At 36.6% G+C, this 16,420-nt stretch overlaps 1 long non-coding RNA gene across 1 annotated transcript; it reads right to left on the reverse strand.

The window, feature by feature from the left end:
* Positions 1 to 794: 794 nt before the first annotated feature.
* On the reverse strand, positions 795 to 12,028 carry LOC126703550 (uncharacterized). The gene is made up of 3 exons (XR_007648125.1): positions 11,893 to 12,028; positions 9,998 to 10,074; positions 795 to 1,056 (listed from the first exon to the last, which is right to left on the reverse strand). It is a non-coding gene; the product is annotated as an uncharacterized LOC126703550 (long non-coding RNA).
* Between the last annotated feature and the right edge of the window lie 4,392 nt (positions 12,029 to 16,420).

Below are 16,420 nucleotides of genomic sequence, written 5' to 3' on the forward strand. Positions count from 1 at the left end.
ATTATCCATACAATTCCAACTACATTCGTAAACAAATCATCCATTCATTTCCAACCACATCCATAAAAAAATCATCCATATAATCTACAAAGGAAATAAAGAGCTATTATACTTTTAAAACCATTGAACCGAGTTGTTTACAAAGTAATTACAACCATTTATATAAAAATGATGTCTTCTCATACTTTACAAAAAGTGATTTGAGTTCAAGTTGCACCACAAAAATTGTCTCTTTGCCACCAATCTCATATCTACACAAGTATAAAGAAAAATACATCAATACTGTATCTACTGGAAGAAGCAACTACTTGTACAACTAATCACAAGATTGCCCAAAATTCAGCTAAATTTGATACATTGATATTACTATCATGGATCCAATTTAAAAATAAAGTTTGATACAAGGAATATGTTGCCTAACATGTTAAAAGCTTCAATATCACCAGTGTGGCAAACACTAAGCTTATACTAAAACTCTACTAAGTGATCTATTTATAGAGAAGAATTCAAATATGCCTTTAATGGCTTCAAAGTTCATTCTTCCTTTAAGTTGCTCCAAAACAACAAAAGATTAGAGAAATTACCAATAACAACAAAAGATTTATAGTCCAATCCATTTAGATTGCAAACCTGTATCCCTAATAAGATGTACGAAAAAGAAAAAAAGAGAGCCATAACTATTAGTAAGACAATGCCAAAAATGTCCACAGAAAACCCAATTACATAATGTAACTAGTTATGCTATCTAAATCACATAACCAAATGAAACAAGAACTAACTGTAGTACACAAACATGACCCAAACAACTAGAATCAAATAAAGATAGACAAAGAAATATAGTACCTCAATAGTCCAAAATAAAATCTAGAGAATATCCAAGAGGGCCTAAACCATTTGCAACTAAAAAATGTTTGTAAGACCTCAAAATTCCACAAATATCCAAGCCAATGAGAGGTTAATAAACATTGCTTATTAGGCAAGAAAATAAAATGCTAACCAAGGTGTGTTCTAGTTAGTAGATGAGCTCCCCCCACTGCCACAAATGTCATTGAATCCCTTGCTCCTCAAAAATTGTATGATGTTAGCTATTTGAGTATTTTGCAAGTCTACCAAGTAATAAGGCTACATGCCTGTGTGTGTATGTATATATATATATATATATATATCTCATACGTGATTAACCATAAATTAAATTAATTGAAGAATTTAAATTTAGGTTATGTGGACTGTGTGTAACTACTCAATTATGAGCATGACTACCACTACCCCTATCCCTACACGTGGTCAAGCCCCCAATCATCACACCCATTTGAATTGCAAGTAGTCATTATTTCATTTTGTGTTAAAGACTTAAAGTTACTACAATGAAAGCCAGTCCCAAAAGTGTAGGGCTTGTGGGACTCTATGACTCTATAATCTATTTGCCTTTCTTTTTGAGAATGAACCCAGTTGCACTTGCACCTATATCCCACAAGGAATTTTGTCTATTTTATTTCTCATAAGCTCATAGCTCATCAATAGCAAAAAAAATTAAGTGATAGTAATCTAATTTTTGAAAATGAACCCAGTTGCACTTGCACCTATATATCTTTTCATTTTTCCCATTAAGCACAAAACCAAAGTACTCTTATTAGCAAAAGTTTCTAACAGCCACTTTCTCTCTTTTGAACCTTTTCATTCAAACAAACTCAGCTGTCAAAAAAAAACCAATAGAGCAAACCAAAAGAACCTTTTTTATTAGTTTTTTTTTTTTTTTTTTTTTAAATTTTTTGGGAAGAGACGAATTTTTTCTTAGTTATGTACACAATGCAAGTTAATTTAGTTTCTTTGTTTGACTTGATTTCATATATTATAATTTAGACCCTCTAACCCACCCTATTAACCAATACTATTGCAAACTTACTTTTGTTTGTATAGGATACTTGCGATGAACCAAATATTGCAACACTACCATCCTATAACACACAACTTCATCTTACAGGTCATTGAGACTTCCTTTAAGCTTTAAAATTACTTACGTGTTTTTAAATTTTATATTAAGCAACATTTTATTACCAATACATGCAAGGCAAACTATCTGAATTCTACATATGAAAAAAATTGTGCATGTCACCCAGTATTAATAGCCAATGGAGACAATAAAGAAATATTCCAAGTGTCTATCCTTTGGATGCTTCTAAACATGAAATATATAAACAATAAAGAATTGTGCAGTAACCTAGTGATAGGCCACAAACTGAATGAACCCTTGTGATAGAAATTAATTAATTAATTAGTCAAATTATTAATTAATCAATTTATCATGCAAACGCGTGATAGCACAAACAAATCACCAATAAACTAATAATACAGCAGAAAATAAATAACACGGTGATTTGTTTACGAATGGGGAAAACCTAACGGCAAAAACCCCACTAGGTGATTTTTAGGTCACCACTCCCGAAACTCCACTATTATCACAACAAGCAGTTACAAGTAAAGGAATCCCAAGTACTTTACCAACCTACAGTTGAACCTTTACCCCAATACCCAATTGGACTTGTTCTGTAGTGACAGTTCCCCTTTCAGATGCACGACTCCCAAGTACGTGACTAACCAATTGCGTGGATCCCAGTACGCAACTTCAATCACCAACTAAGAAGGTTGCTGGTTGCAAAGTTCTTCAATTCATCCATACGATGAAGATCAAGAAGATACTTGGTCACAAAACTCTACGGTGCACATACACAGCAACTTCTTCAAGAGAAAGAGATGAACTAGGGCAAGAACTTTGTCTCCGGTCACAATTTGCTTGAACAAAATTTGCTTAAAGCTTGTGCAACTTGTGAACAGTTTGACGGCCCTTAAAACAATCCTTTTATATGTCTAGGGTTAGGAGAAAAGAAAGCCCAAAGACACATTCACGGATCCCAAGAAAATCATATTAGAATTCTGAAATTCTTAAACCTCGATAGATAGGAGGTGTCGAGCAACTATCGAGTAGCTGTCGAGAACACCGAACTTTGAACAGCTTTCTTAAGCTCGATAGATGCAACTATCGAGTTTTAATGAATTTGCACTATCAACTTGTTTTCTTGAACAGACTTGAAGGCTTCAATATTTGATCTTGAAACATGATTTCTTGAAGTATTTAAACACATCCTAAATCTATCAAAATACAAGTAAAGTGCGTTTTGTCAAAGGATAAGCCAATTACATAACATCATGACATATGTTCTTAACATGTGAAACAAATATGTCCTAACAATCTCCCCCTTTGGCAATTCGTGACAAAACCACAACAAACAAATGAACATATGAGAAAAGTCATAAAACACTCAACTCATATTCACTTGTTGAATACAATAAAATCTATCCTAACACAAACCCTTGAAAAACTTTGCAAGAAGAGAGTTTATGGCAAGTAGACTTTAACAACCTATATTTCTGAAACACTTTAAACAAAACTCATCAAGGCATCTTTGTGTGAAACAGAAATAATAGATGGCATACAAGTATAAGAAACATGTGTATTAAGAGAGAAAAGAAACAACACATGAAGGAGTAGGTGATAGAAAAACATACAGCAATATAAAGAAAGAGATAAGTACAATGCATGTCTATAAATGGTCACAAGACCTCATGTACAAGAGTAATGTATCCTACAAAGAAAGAAAAGAAAAAGAAAAGATACATACTATCCTCACTACATCCCTCAAAACATCAACACTCCCCCTAGCAAAATGGTCCTATACTAACTCTCCCCCTAAGAATGTCTACTCTCAAATCCAAAACTAATCCCCCTTTTTGTCACGAGTGACAAAGGGTAAGAGTGTCAAATAGACATCTCATCGGTAGAGCTAGCATCTCCATCAACATCATCGTCATCACCATCATCATCATCCTCATCCTCAAAACCAGAAGCCACGGGAGAAGGGGGTGAAGGAGTAGCCTCAGGAGCAAAACCACCCATAGACGCCTGTCGCCGTGCTATACGACCGACACGAAAGTTCACCTGATATAACTCCGTAGAGAGTGTATCTCGGCAAGCATCCATGCGCTGCAGCTGCGCCATGATGTCTCCTAAAGTCACATCGCCCGAAATAGAGAGAGGAGCGAATGTGGATGGAGCAGAATGAGATGGAGCTGAATGGGAGGGAGGAGCTACTGAATCCGACTTCCGTGATCGAAGTTGGGCCTCACTACGTTTAACGGTAGCGTAATCTATGGCACACATAACGGTGAAATGGTCGGAAGAGGGAAAAGGAATGGAAAAATGGCGTAAGATCCTCATGATAGCGGAAGGAAAGATGAGCTTATCATGGGACGCCGAATCTAGATGAACATCTGTGATAGACAGAATGAAATGAGAAGGGAAATCTATAGTAAGATGCTCAAGAAGAGATAACAAAAATCGAGCACGAGGCTCTGTAATAGAGTTATAGTGAGAGAGTGGATGCAAAACAAAGGTCATCACCATGTTCATGAATCTAGGACCTTTAGCAAAAGGTCGACATGGTGTAAACAGACGCTCACCCCAAGCAGAAAGGCGCTCACAGAAAGTAGACATGAGCTCATCCCTAGACACAGTCCTCAGACGCTTACAACTAGGATAATCAGGAAACTCTATCCTAGGGACCCGAAGCACATCCATAACAAGTTGCGGTGTGATAGGAATGCGCGTACCTCGAACACGAGTGAAGAAAAGAGGTACTGATCGATCAATCCCGTGCATGTTAGAGTAAAACTCCTAGATAAGCACGAGAGGACAGGTGACCAGGACATCACACAGTGACTCCCATCCCCTACTGTGAATGATAGAGGGAAGGTCGGTGTCGGCAAAGTTTGACAGAATGACTTGGCGTTCCGAATGAATGCCTCGTCTAGATCCGAAAATGCCTTGAAGGCATCATCATCATGGAACCGAATATGAGATAATGTAGGATCATATGATGAAGAAGCACCGGAATGAAGAGGGTTCCGGGCTGGAGTGGATTTACGTTTAGGTGTCATAGACACAACTAATGTAAAAAGAAAGAGAGGGAGAGAAAAGAAAGACAATCAGAAAAGTCCCAAGCAATTTCAAATATAACAATTATATTGAAAAGAGAGTACGTATGCATGGGAAATGCATGAACATGTGACATGCAAAAGAAATTGCATCATGGGCTCAGTCCAATCCAAACCTATTAGCACACAAATAGATAGCACACATCTAAATGCATGACAATACCATTATAATGCTAATGTGATGCAATGTATGAGGTTTTAAACTCATTTAAGTGAAAACCCATCCCAAAATTTCAAAAATAACTCATCCATTTTGAAAAACCCCAAAATTTTTCAAAAACCCCAAAACCTAGGTTTCAAAACATGAAATGCATGAATATGAAAGGATTAGAAGCTTACCAAGTGAAGAAAAACTTGAAAAAGCTTGAAGAAACCTTGAGGAACAGTTAAGGGAGTGAGATGAGAGAGTTTGGGAGAGAAATCAGAGACGTATTGAGAGAGAGATCGAGTGAAATAAGTTCTGAATCACACGAGGAGCTTAAATAGTGCCAGCAGTAAATCTTGACAGATTCAAGTATCAAGAGGTATCAAGATATCTGTCGAGGAGGTGTCGAGAAAAATGGTCGTCGATAGCTAAGGTATCGAGAAGGTGTCGAGGAACAACTCAATAGAACCAAGAACAGAAGCTCGATCGATCCACCTGGTGTCGAGAAGCTATCGAGGATGCAGAGCCATTCTCAATCGATCCACCAGGTCTCGGGAAGCTGTCGAGATTGCGATTAGAAAAAGCTGAAGAAGTTCGACAGACAGCAAGGTATCGAAGAGGTATCGAGGAGGTTTCAAGCCAGCATTTAAAACCAGTTTTTCGAGATGAGAAAAACAGACATGAATGCAATCCAACATGCAACTCAACCAATGATCCAATCAACATATTAAGCTCTCAAAATCATCTCTCAATAAAAATTTTAAGCACATGGATCTTCAAAAAGAAGCACACACACACATACAAAACAAGTTTAACCAATTTTATATTTCAAAAACAAGTCAAGACAGTTTAGTGAGCATACATTAACACATGTAAAACCTTGTGATGGCCAAATCACATTGTACCTGCACATGTATCAAGAATAGCAAAGAATATTGCGTGTTGTGTGTGAAAAACATCGCAAGATTGCATAAGTGTATACATGTTATGACGATTTGAGATATGAGAAAATCACTTTAACTCACACAATTATAACTGCTTGATGGGGACTATCACCTTTGAGGTACATCCTATAACTCCCACATCTCCTAGAATATACGCTTGCAATCATTTTAAAGCATTTTTGATCTTTTTGCTTTTGATTTTTCTTTGCATATTTTTCTTTTAAGCATATCATGCATGGGCATATTAGAGAAAGAAAAGAACTACCCAATGATATTTGACATTCCAATTTTGCTATACCTAAGCACACAAATGTCATTGACACTACACTTTTACTATGCCGAAGCATATAGGTGTCATATTATGATTGGCGGGCAACAGTGGTGAGATTATTATTTATGCCTTTCTCTTAGGATTTTCTAGACCTTCCCATCAAAAAGAGTGATATGAGTGTTAAGTATAAGAGACAACTTAATCTTACTCATCACAAACACGAGCCACAAAGCTCACTTACTTAGTTGTGCATAAAGATTCTCATCTAAGCTACAAATGATACAAAATTTAGAAGACTTTATTTCAATGGTCATCCAAGGTACACAAGTACCAATGTACACAAAACACACACTGTTTTTGTATTTTTCTAATTTTTCAATTTTTTTTATATGAAAAACAAAACAAAGCAAAACCGGAAAAAAAAAAAATGTTAAACAACCAAAGCATAAAAACTAGACTGACTCAAAAATTGAAAGCAAAACACAAAAGTAATGCACACACAAAAAGAGAGAGAGAGAGAGAGAGAGAGAGAGAAAAGTGACAGAATCACTTGGAGCCCTTTTCCTTCCACACCTTGGAAGAATCTTTCATTTGATTAAACCCTTGAACCGGCGGTGAGGGGGAATAACCGTTCAAGTTCGAAAGGAATATGAGGGCTTTGAGAAGATCTCCAAGGGGAGCAAGAAAGGATTTAAGCTGATTCTAGTTCCCAGATGCTATCATGCCGTTGCTCTGTTGAGTGGCAAGCCACTTGTAGCAATTTGGTCGAGTGTGACCGGCAGCTCCACAATGATGACAGGGATGCTACTTCTTTTGTTTAGGCTTTTGAGAATTAGCCTTCTTAGCCCTAGGGTTTTTAACATCTTTCTTCTCAAGCTTAGGGGGTGCTCCTAGGATAGATTTACCCTTGTCTATGTTCTCACTAGCTAATTCAGTCTTAATCTCATTATTCTCAATTTTAACATTACTAGCAGGAGAAATAAAAACAGTAGTACTAGTAGAAGCAGTATTAGAGGAAGAAAGACTATATCCTAAACCTATTCGATCTGAAGCAGATTTCTAAATGCTGAGCATATCATCAAGCTTTGCACTTGAAGTCCTCTCCAATTGAGCTCTGACTTGAAACATCTCCGCTTCAAGCTTCTTGGTCTTCTCAGGTAAGAAATTGTTCTCGAATCTCAGTGCTCCAATAGTCTGATTCGCTTCATCAAACTTTGTGGAAAGCTCCTCACAATCAAGTTCCATATCACTGAGCTTCTTGGTGGTTAGCCTATATAGTTTCTCATGCTTCTTAGAAAGCTTGTACAACTTCTCATAGGCTGTACGGATGTCATCTTGATCATCCATCTTCTCAAATTTGGATTACACCAATTCCTCCTCTTAACCACATCTTCAACAATCCTATCAGTAGGATCAATAGTGGCCGTGAAGGCATTTAAGATTCCATCATCCTCATTGTCGGAATCATCCTCAAGCTCGGTGTCACTCAGGGTAACAGCAAGTGCCTTGCTCTTCCCAATGCTCTTGAGATATGTAGGACACTCATTTTTCATGTGACTGAAGCCTTGACAGCCAAAGCACTTAGGTCCTACGGGAACAGTGTACTGACCACCTTCCTTAGAATCCTTCTTCCCTTTGTCTTGTCCTTTAAACTGAGAAGAACTAGATTGCCTGCGATCCTTGTCGAAACCCTTTCCATTGGCGTTCTTCATAAACTTCTTGAATTGTTTGGCGATGTAGGACTTCATCTTGGAATCTTCATCATCAGAAGACTCATTTGTCTCACTGCTCTTGGCCTTCAATGCCATGCTCTTGCCTTTACTTGTCTTGCCAATCCTTGTTAACCCTAACTCGTAAGTCTGCAAGTTTCCAACCAGTTCAGTCAAAGGAATCTTATCAATATCCTTTGATTCCTCTATAACCATGATCTTGGCATGAAATCTCTCAGGTAGAGATCTGAGCACCTTCCTTACAATCTTGGGTTCAGGTCCCCAAGATTGAAGGCTGAGTTCACTATGTCCTTTAGCTTGGCATAGAACTCATCAAAAGACTCATCCTCCTCCATTTTTATCTCTTCAAAACTTGTAGTGAGCCTCTGAAGTTTTGAATCTTTTACAGCCTTTGTACCCTCATAGGTTGTTTGGAGGATGGTCCAAGCCTCCTTGGCAGTTTCAGTTAAGGATATCTTCTTGAACTCCTCATTGGTGACTGCACTGAACAATGCATTCAATGCTCTGCTGTTGAAGTTTGCCGCCTTAATCTTGGCATCATCCCAGTCGACTAGCGCTTCTGTAGGCTTAGTCCAACTTATCTCCACAATTTGCCACACTTTCTCATCTAGAGACTACAAGAAAGCTCTCATGTGTATTTTCTAGTATGCATAGTTAGTGCCATCAAATAAAGGAGGTATGATTAAAGATTGTCCTCTATCCATGACAAACAAGGGTCAATAGATTAACACAGCAAAGATTAAACTCTAATCAGAGTGTGCCTGCTCTGATACCACTTAATAGGCCACAAACTGAATGATCCCTTATGATAGAAATTAATTAATTAAATAATTAGCCAAGTTATTAATCAATCAATTTATCATGCAAACACGTGGTAGCACAAACAAATCACCAATAAACTAATAATGCAGCGGAAATTAAATAACACGGTGATTTGTTTACGAATGGGAAAAACCTAACGGCAAAAACCCCACCAGGTGATTTTCAGGTCACCACTCGCGAAACTCCACTATTATCACAACAAGCGGTTACAAGTAAAGGAATCCCAAGTACCTTACCAACTTACAGTTGAACCCTTACCCCCAATACCCAATTGGACTTGTTTTGTAGTGACAGTTCCCCTTTTAGATGCACGACTCCCAAGTACGTGACTAACCAATTGCGCGGATTCCAGTACGCGACTTCAATCACCAATTAAGAAGGTTGTTGGTTGCAAAGTTCTTCAGTTCATCCACACGATGAAGATCAAGAAGATGCTTGGTCACAAAACCCTACGATGCACATACACAGCAACTTCTTCAAGAGAAAGAGATGAACTAGGGCAAGAACTTCGTCTCCGGTCACAATTTGCTTGAACAAAGTTTGCTCAAAACTTGTACAACTTGTGAACAGTTTGACGGCCCTTAAAACAATCCTTTTATATGTCCAGAGTTAGGAGAAAAGAAAGCCCAAAGACACATTCATGGATCCCAAGAAAATCATATTAGAATTCTGAAATTCTTAAACCTAGACAGATAGGAGGTGTCGAGTAGTTGTTGAGAACACCGAACTTTGAACAGCTTTCTTAAGCTTGATAGATGCAGCTGTCGAGCCAGCTGTCGAGCGTTAATGAATTTGCACTATCAACTTGTTTTCTTGAACAGACTTGAAGGCTTCAATACTTGATCTTGAAACATGGTTTCTTGAAGTATTTAAACACATCATAAATCTACCCAAATACAAGTAAAGTACGTTTTGTCAAAGGATAATCCAATTACATAACATCATGAAATATATTCTTAACATGTGAAACACATATGTCCTAACACCTAGTATTAATAGCCAATGGAGACAATAAAGAAATATTCAAAGTGTCTACCCTTTGGATGCTTCCTCTACCATATACAGCAGTCTTAAGGCATCCCCATAACGCAATTCTACAGTAACAGTTGAAATCTGAAAGGAAAAAAAAAAAAAAAAAAAAATACAATCCAATTGTAAAATTTAACAGTTTCAAAAATTTAACCGCGAAATTTAACAGTTTCGCTGAGTGTTTCATCTTTATCTTTATGTTTATCTTAAGCTTTTAGATGTAATAAATATAAATATAATGTTATATAAGTCGGACAAAATATACAATAAGTTAGGCATTTTACCAATTCCAAACCATTCCAGTCAAAAAAGAATGAAAGAAATATTGGATCAATTTCAATATCTCTAAAAAACAACTGTCAAATTTTGTGTGTATCTAACATTTTCTGTACCCACCATAAATCTAACCCATAAAATATTTAGTTCCATTATTAAGCACAACCTGGAACTGTCCTATCTAGCTAGTGTCCCTGCAAGTTGAAAGCTATTGACACAATCCCATGTACTAATTTAAGAGTTTTCTTCTTTTTCTTTTTCCCCTGAGACCTTTGCTTTCATATTGCATTAAATGCTTAGAACCATATGAATCTTCGAAATCTTCAAACTTGGTTGGATTTACATATAAATGGGACTGGACTGAAGTGGGAGGCAAGTGTTGCGGCTTCATATGCTTATTTTTGAGTCACATGGATTGCCCATACTTGAAAGATATATTAATTAAGGTTCTACAAAATTTAATTCCATGCATATCAGTGTGGGACCTGAATACCGGATTTGATAGCTCTCTTTCATAATCATCACAGTGAATGAATGTGTTAAGACTCTTTCATTCACAAAATAAGTAATTTCATTATACAGTATTCATGTGTGTGTGTGTTGTTGGGACGTACAAAAATCCATAAAAGCCCATTCATGGAGCTCAATTCTAGGCATTAATCCCACACATGATGGTGGACCAGAATGCCAATCAGGCTATCAAGAAAACCAATAAAGTATCCTTAATAAACTATTTTGAAGCAATAATCCCAGAGAAACAAGATATACTTTTAAGAGAGTTAGTTAAGAGTTTGTGATGAAGGAACTAAATTTGGAACATCAAGTAGAAAAACACCATATAGACTTGAATTCAGTAATTCGTCTCTGCTCATTATTCCCATAAATTGGAAAAAATATATAAAGGATGTCTATTTTTTTTAATATTGTTTCACAACGCTAGTCTTTTTGCAATTAAATGTAAAGGAATCTAATGAAGCAATATCTAGAGTTACTATGCTAAAGACAGTGAAGGGGTTTTTTTCTTACAATTTCTTTCTCTTGAAATTGTTAACGTCTACCTCTAATAGTATAATATTTGACCATTTAACTAATACCCATTCCTCAGATTACAAAATACCCCTTCCTCATATCACCCATTCCTAATACCCATCCTCTAATAGCATATATATATATATATATATTAGGATAAGTTAATCGACTACCCATTCCTCAGATTACATAATACACCCACCATAAATTACTTCAAAAATTTTACTAACTAAACAAAACTAAAACTACTGTAAATTACTTCAAAATTTTCTAAGTTAAATATCTTGTTCCCATGGCTTCAAACCAAAAAATCCACAACAAGCAAAATCAAAACTAAGAACTAGTAGAAGCTATACCAATAAGAATTAAACACAAAAAAAAAAAAAAAAAAAAAAAAGAAAAAGAAGAAGAAGAAGAAGAAAAAGCATGATACCCATATGAAATTTACAAATCTATCAACTCTATTAAACCCAAAGCCACCACCAACGCCAAAATTTGACACACACACAGTCGGGCATCATACCCATCCTCAATGGACAAAATTTCACATGTGTTTCGATTGGGATGAATAAACTTTGGGGGAAAATCGAAGCGTACCTGAAATGGGTTTTGATTGGAGACAATGGAAAGCCCTTTTTCCTTGCGTCGGCATTAACTCTCCTCCTCACTGAAAATGGCGCGAAGAGAAAAACGATTCCTACAAATAGAGAGAGGATCGATGAGAGAGAAAGAGAGAGAGGATCCATGAGAGAGAAAGACAGAAAGAGAGCTTACCAATTGATGAGGGAGGCTAAGAGGCGTGAGGTTTGGGTCTATTGGGTTTTGTTTAGGCGTGAGGTTGAGAGGTTTTTTTTTTTTTTTTTTTTTTTTTTTTTTTTTTTTTTTTTTGAGAAGGTGGGAAGCTGAAACTTGAAAGGCTAAAAGGTGGGAATTGGGTTTCGTTTAGGCGTGAGGTTGAGAGCCTTTTCTCTTTTTTTTTTTTTTCTTTTCTTTTTCTTTTTTTTTTGGAGAAGGTGGGAAGTTGAAAGGTTGAAAGACTAGGCACTGAAAATTGGGCATGGGCACCACACAAAAAAAATTGAGAGGGCGCTATTATTTTTAACAATAGGTGACGAAAAATTATTTCGTCACCGAAAACACCTAAATCTTTATATTGGGTGATGAATTTGGAATTTCGTCACTCAAGGTAGGTCTTTGGTGAAGCAAATAAATATTTCGTCACCAATTTGAACATCTTTAGTGACAAAATATTGATTTTGTCACCCATTTAAACTATTTGGTGACAAAATCTTCCTTTCCTCACCTAATGCTAACATCCAGTGACGTAATTTTTTATCCTCACTAGATTTCATCACCATAGCCCACTTTTGTTGTAGTGTTATAAGTGGCTTCCAACATAATCATCTCTCTCGAACTTCAAACCCAAATCAATAGTTCCCAAAATGAATCTCAAGATCCATTTAGCCGCTTGCCAATGATATTTCCCTAGATCATGCATATAATGACTAACCATACTGACAGCTTGTGAAATGTCCGACTGAGTACACACCATTGCATATATGAGGTTACCAACCAAACCCACATACAAGACATGAGCCATGTACTCGTGCTCCTCATCAGTGAGCGGTGACAACAAAGCACTAAGCTTAAAATGAAGGGCCAAAGCAGTACTCATAGGCTTGATATTGGAATTCATACCAAAACGTTATAGTACTTTAGTCAAATGTTGTTTTTGTGTCAAATGAATAGTGCCCTTCACTTTATCTCATGCAATCTCCATTCCAAGTATCTTCTTTGCTTCACCGAGATCCTTCATCTCAAATTCTGAACTCAACTGAGTCTTCAATCATACAATTTCTACCTTGTTTTTACATGACACCAACATGTCATCAACATATAAAAGCAAGTAGATAAAGGATCCATCATAAAGGATAAAGGATCCATCATAAGGCTTACGGAGATATACATAATGATCAAACTGGCTTCTAGTGTACTTTTGCCGAATCATGAAGCGGTCAAACCGCTTATACCATTGTCGGGGAAACTGTTTTAATCCATACAATGATTTCTTCAATTTGTAGACCCAATTCTCCTTACCAGCAACTTCAAAGCCATGAGGTTGAGACATGAAAATCTCTTTCTCCAAATCTCCATGCAAGAAAGCTGTCTTCACATCAAGTTGTGCTAGCTCAAGATCAAATTGTGCCACCAAAGCTAGCAAAATACGAATAGAGGAATGTTTAACAACAAGATAGAACACCTCATTGTAGTCAATCCCTTCCTTTTGAGCATATCCTTTAGCAACCAATCTAACTTTGAACCGCACACTATCTTTGAATGTAGGTCCCTCTTTCTTTGTGTATACCCACTTGCACTCAATCTCTTTCTTGCCTTTAGGAAGCTATACCAAATCCCAAGTCTAATTCTTGTGAAGAGATTGCATCTCCTCTTCCATAGCCTTTTTCCATTCACCACTCTTAGATGAGCACACAACTTCTTTATAGGTAGATGGAATGTCTTCTTCAACAATGGGAAGTGCATAAGCTATAGCATCAACATATCTAGTTGATTTTTGAATTTCCTGTTTGGATCTTCTCACTACAATGGACTTTGTCAACTATGAAGGTGTCAAAACCGGAGCTTTACTCTCATCTATATTATTTCCCTCATCAACCACAATATCATTGTCTATGTTAATAGAATTGGAAGAAACAACAGAAGTTTCAAAGTCTACCTGCTGCGGATCACTCTCAAATATGCTCTCCTCCACCTGCTTAATAGGTTTGACAAACTCAAATTCATTAAATGTAACATCTTGGCTATGAATTATCTTCTTTGTCTCAGTACACCAAAGCCTATATCCTTTCACACCTAAATTAAAGCCCAAGAAAATAGATTTCTTGGCTCTAGGATCCAATTTTGAATCCTTCACATGATAATATGCAAGACAACCAAATATGCGCAAGGAATCATGATTAGTAACAGGAGATCCAGAGCATACCACTAGGGGAGTTTTCCCCTTATTCGCAGCTGCAGGCAAACGATTGATGATGTGACTTGCATATGTTATTGCCTCAGCCTAAAATTCTCTACCTAATTTTGCTTGAGACAACACACACCGCACCTTCTCCAGAAAAGTACAGTTCATTCTTTCAACCACTCCATTTTGTTGTGGGATACCTTTAACAATGAATTGACGAGTAATACCTTCATCTTGACAAACTTTCAAAAATAGATTAGACTTGTACTCACCACCATTATCAGATTTGAGCCATTTTATCTTATAACCTATTTGAGTTTCAATCAATTTCTTCCACTTCAAAAATACATCAAGAACCTCATCCTTATGCCTCATAGTGTAAACCCAAACCCGGCGGGAGTAATCATCAACAAAGGTAACATAATAATGCTTACCTCCAAGAAAAAAAAACCTTAGTAGGCCCCCACATATTTATGTGTACATAGTCAAGTGTACCATTTGTTTGATGAATTGCAGTGTCAAACTTGACTCTAATTTGCTTCCCCAAAACACAATGTTCACAAAATTCCAACTTGTAGGTCTTGGAACCCTTTAACAAACCTTGCTTTACTAGACTTTGCAAAGCATTCTCACTAGCATGCCCTAAATGCATGTACCAAAGTCTAGTAGTATCTAAAGAAACCCCCTTAGTAATATCAGAAGTTGTGGTTGCTCCACCTACAATAGTACTCCCATCAAGGAAATACATATTCCTTTTATGAGTGGCCCTCAATGCTACAAATGCACCATATGAAATTTTCAAAATTCCATTCTCCATGGTAATCTTAAATCCCTTGGATTCTAAGAAACCAATAGATATTAGATTCTTTTTCAAGTCCAGTATATATTGAACTTTTATAAAATTGAGAACTATTCCATCATATAACTTCAGCTTGATTTTACCCATCCCAAAGATCTCACAAGCTTCATCATTACCCATGACGACTAAACCACATACCGACTCATCTAGATTGTAAAACCATTCCTTCTTCGGACACATATGAAAGGTACAAGAAGAATCCATGATCCATTCATCTAAATGGCAAACAAATGATAAACCACTCAATGCAAAATCATAATCTTCGTCAGTACTATGTGCTACACTAGCATTAGAATCTTTATTGTTCTTATTCTTCAAAAGTGGGTAGTCTTTCTTCCAATGCCCCTTATTGCGACAGAAGGCACACTCATCTTTCCCAATTTTCCATTTTGTAAATCCTTTTGACTTAGAGCACGATCTACCTCTTCTACTAGACTTCTTATGTTTAGACATGCCTCTAATCACTAGTGCTTCACAACTTGTGTCCATGTAGGCCTGCTTATCTTTCTTACGATACTCATTGTTAGTCAAAGTATTGGTCACATCATTAAACTTAATTTCATTCTTCCAATACAATAGTGTTGTGATTAAATGATCATAAGTATCTGGTAGTGAATTCAACAATAAGAGAGCCTTATCTTCATCTTTAATCTCAACCTCTAAATTTTACAAATCGACAAGTATTTTATTATAATCATTCAAATGCTCAGACATAGAAATACCTCCACGATATTGGAAATGGAAGAGCTTTTTCTTCAAATATAGACGGTTCTCCACACTTTTCATCATATACTTGTCTTCTAACATCTTCCAAAGCTCTTTAGCCTTTGTCTCCCTCATAACAAAATACTTCTGATCCTTGGCCAAACACAAATGAATAGTGTCGCAAGCCTATCTATTTATCTTGTCCAAATATTTGTCTTCCAAAGCAATATCCAACTCTTGTTGGATCAAGACATCCATAACTTCGCATTGCCACATGCTGAAGTTGTTCGTTCCATCAAACTTCTCTACCTCAAATTTGGAATTAGAAACTGTCATCCTAATTGTTGAAGGTTTTGCAGAAGATTTTGCCAAAGCTTTTCCAAAGGAATCACCTAACATCTTTCTCCTCAATAATTAAGTTCACAAATCAATCACCAAAATCTCCAAAGAGAACTCATCCAAACACCTAGGTAACGAACATGGGCTCTAATACCAGTTTGTTGTAGGAAAGTGCCTTCGGATAACACTCTCACCTCAAAATTGATTGTGAAAATATTATGACTATAAAAAGATCTCCAAGA

The sequence above is a fragment of the Quercus robur genome, chromosome 10 (assembly GCF_932294415.1).
Source record: "Quercus robur chromosome 10, dhQueRobu3.1, whole genome shotgun sequence".
NCBI lineage: Eukaryota > Viridiplantae > Streptophyta > Magnoliopsida > Fagales > Fagaceae > Quercus > Quercus robur.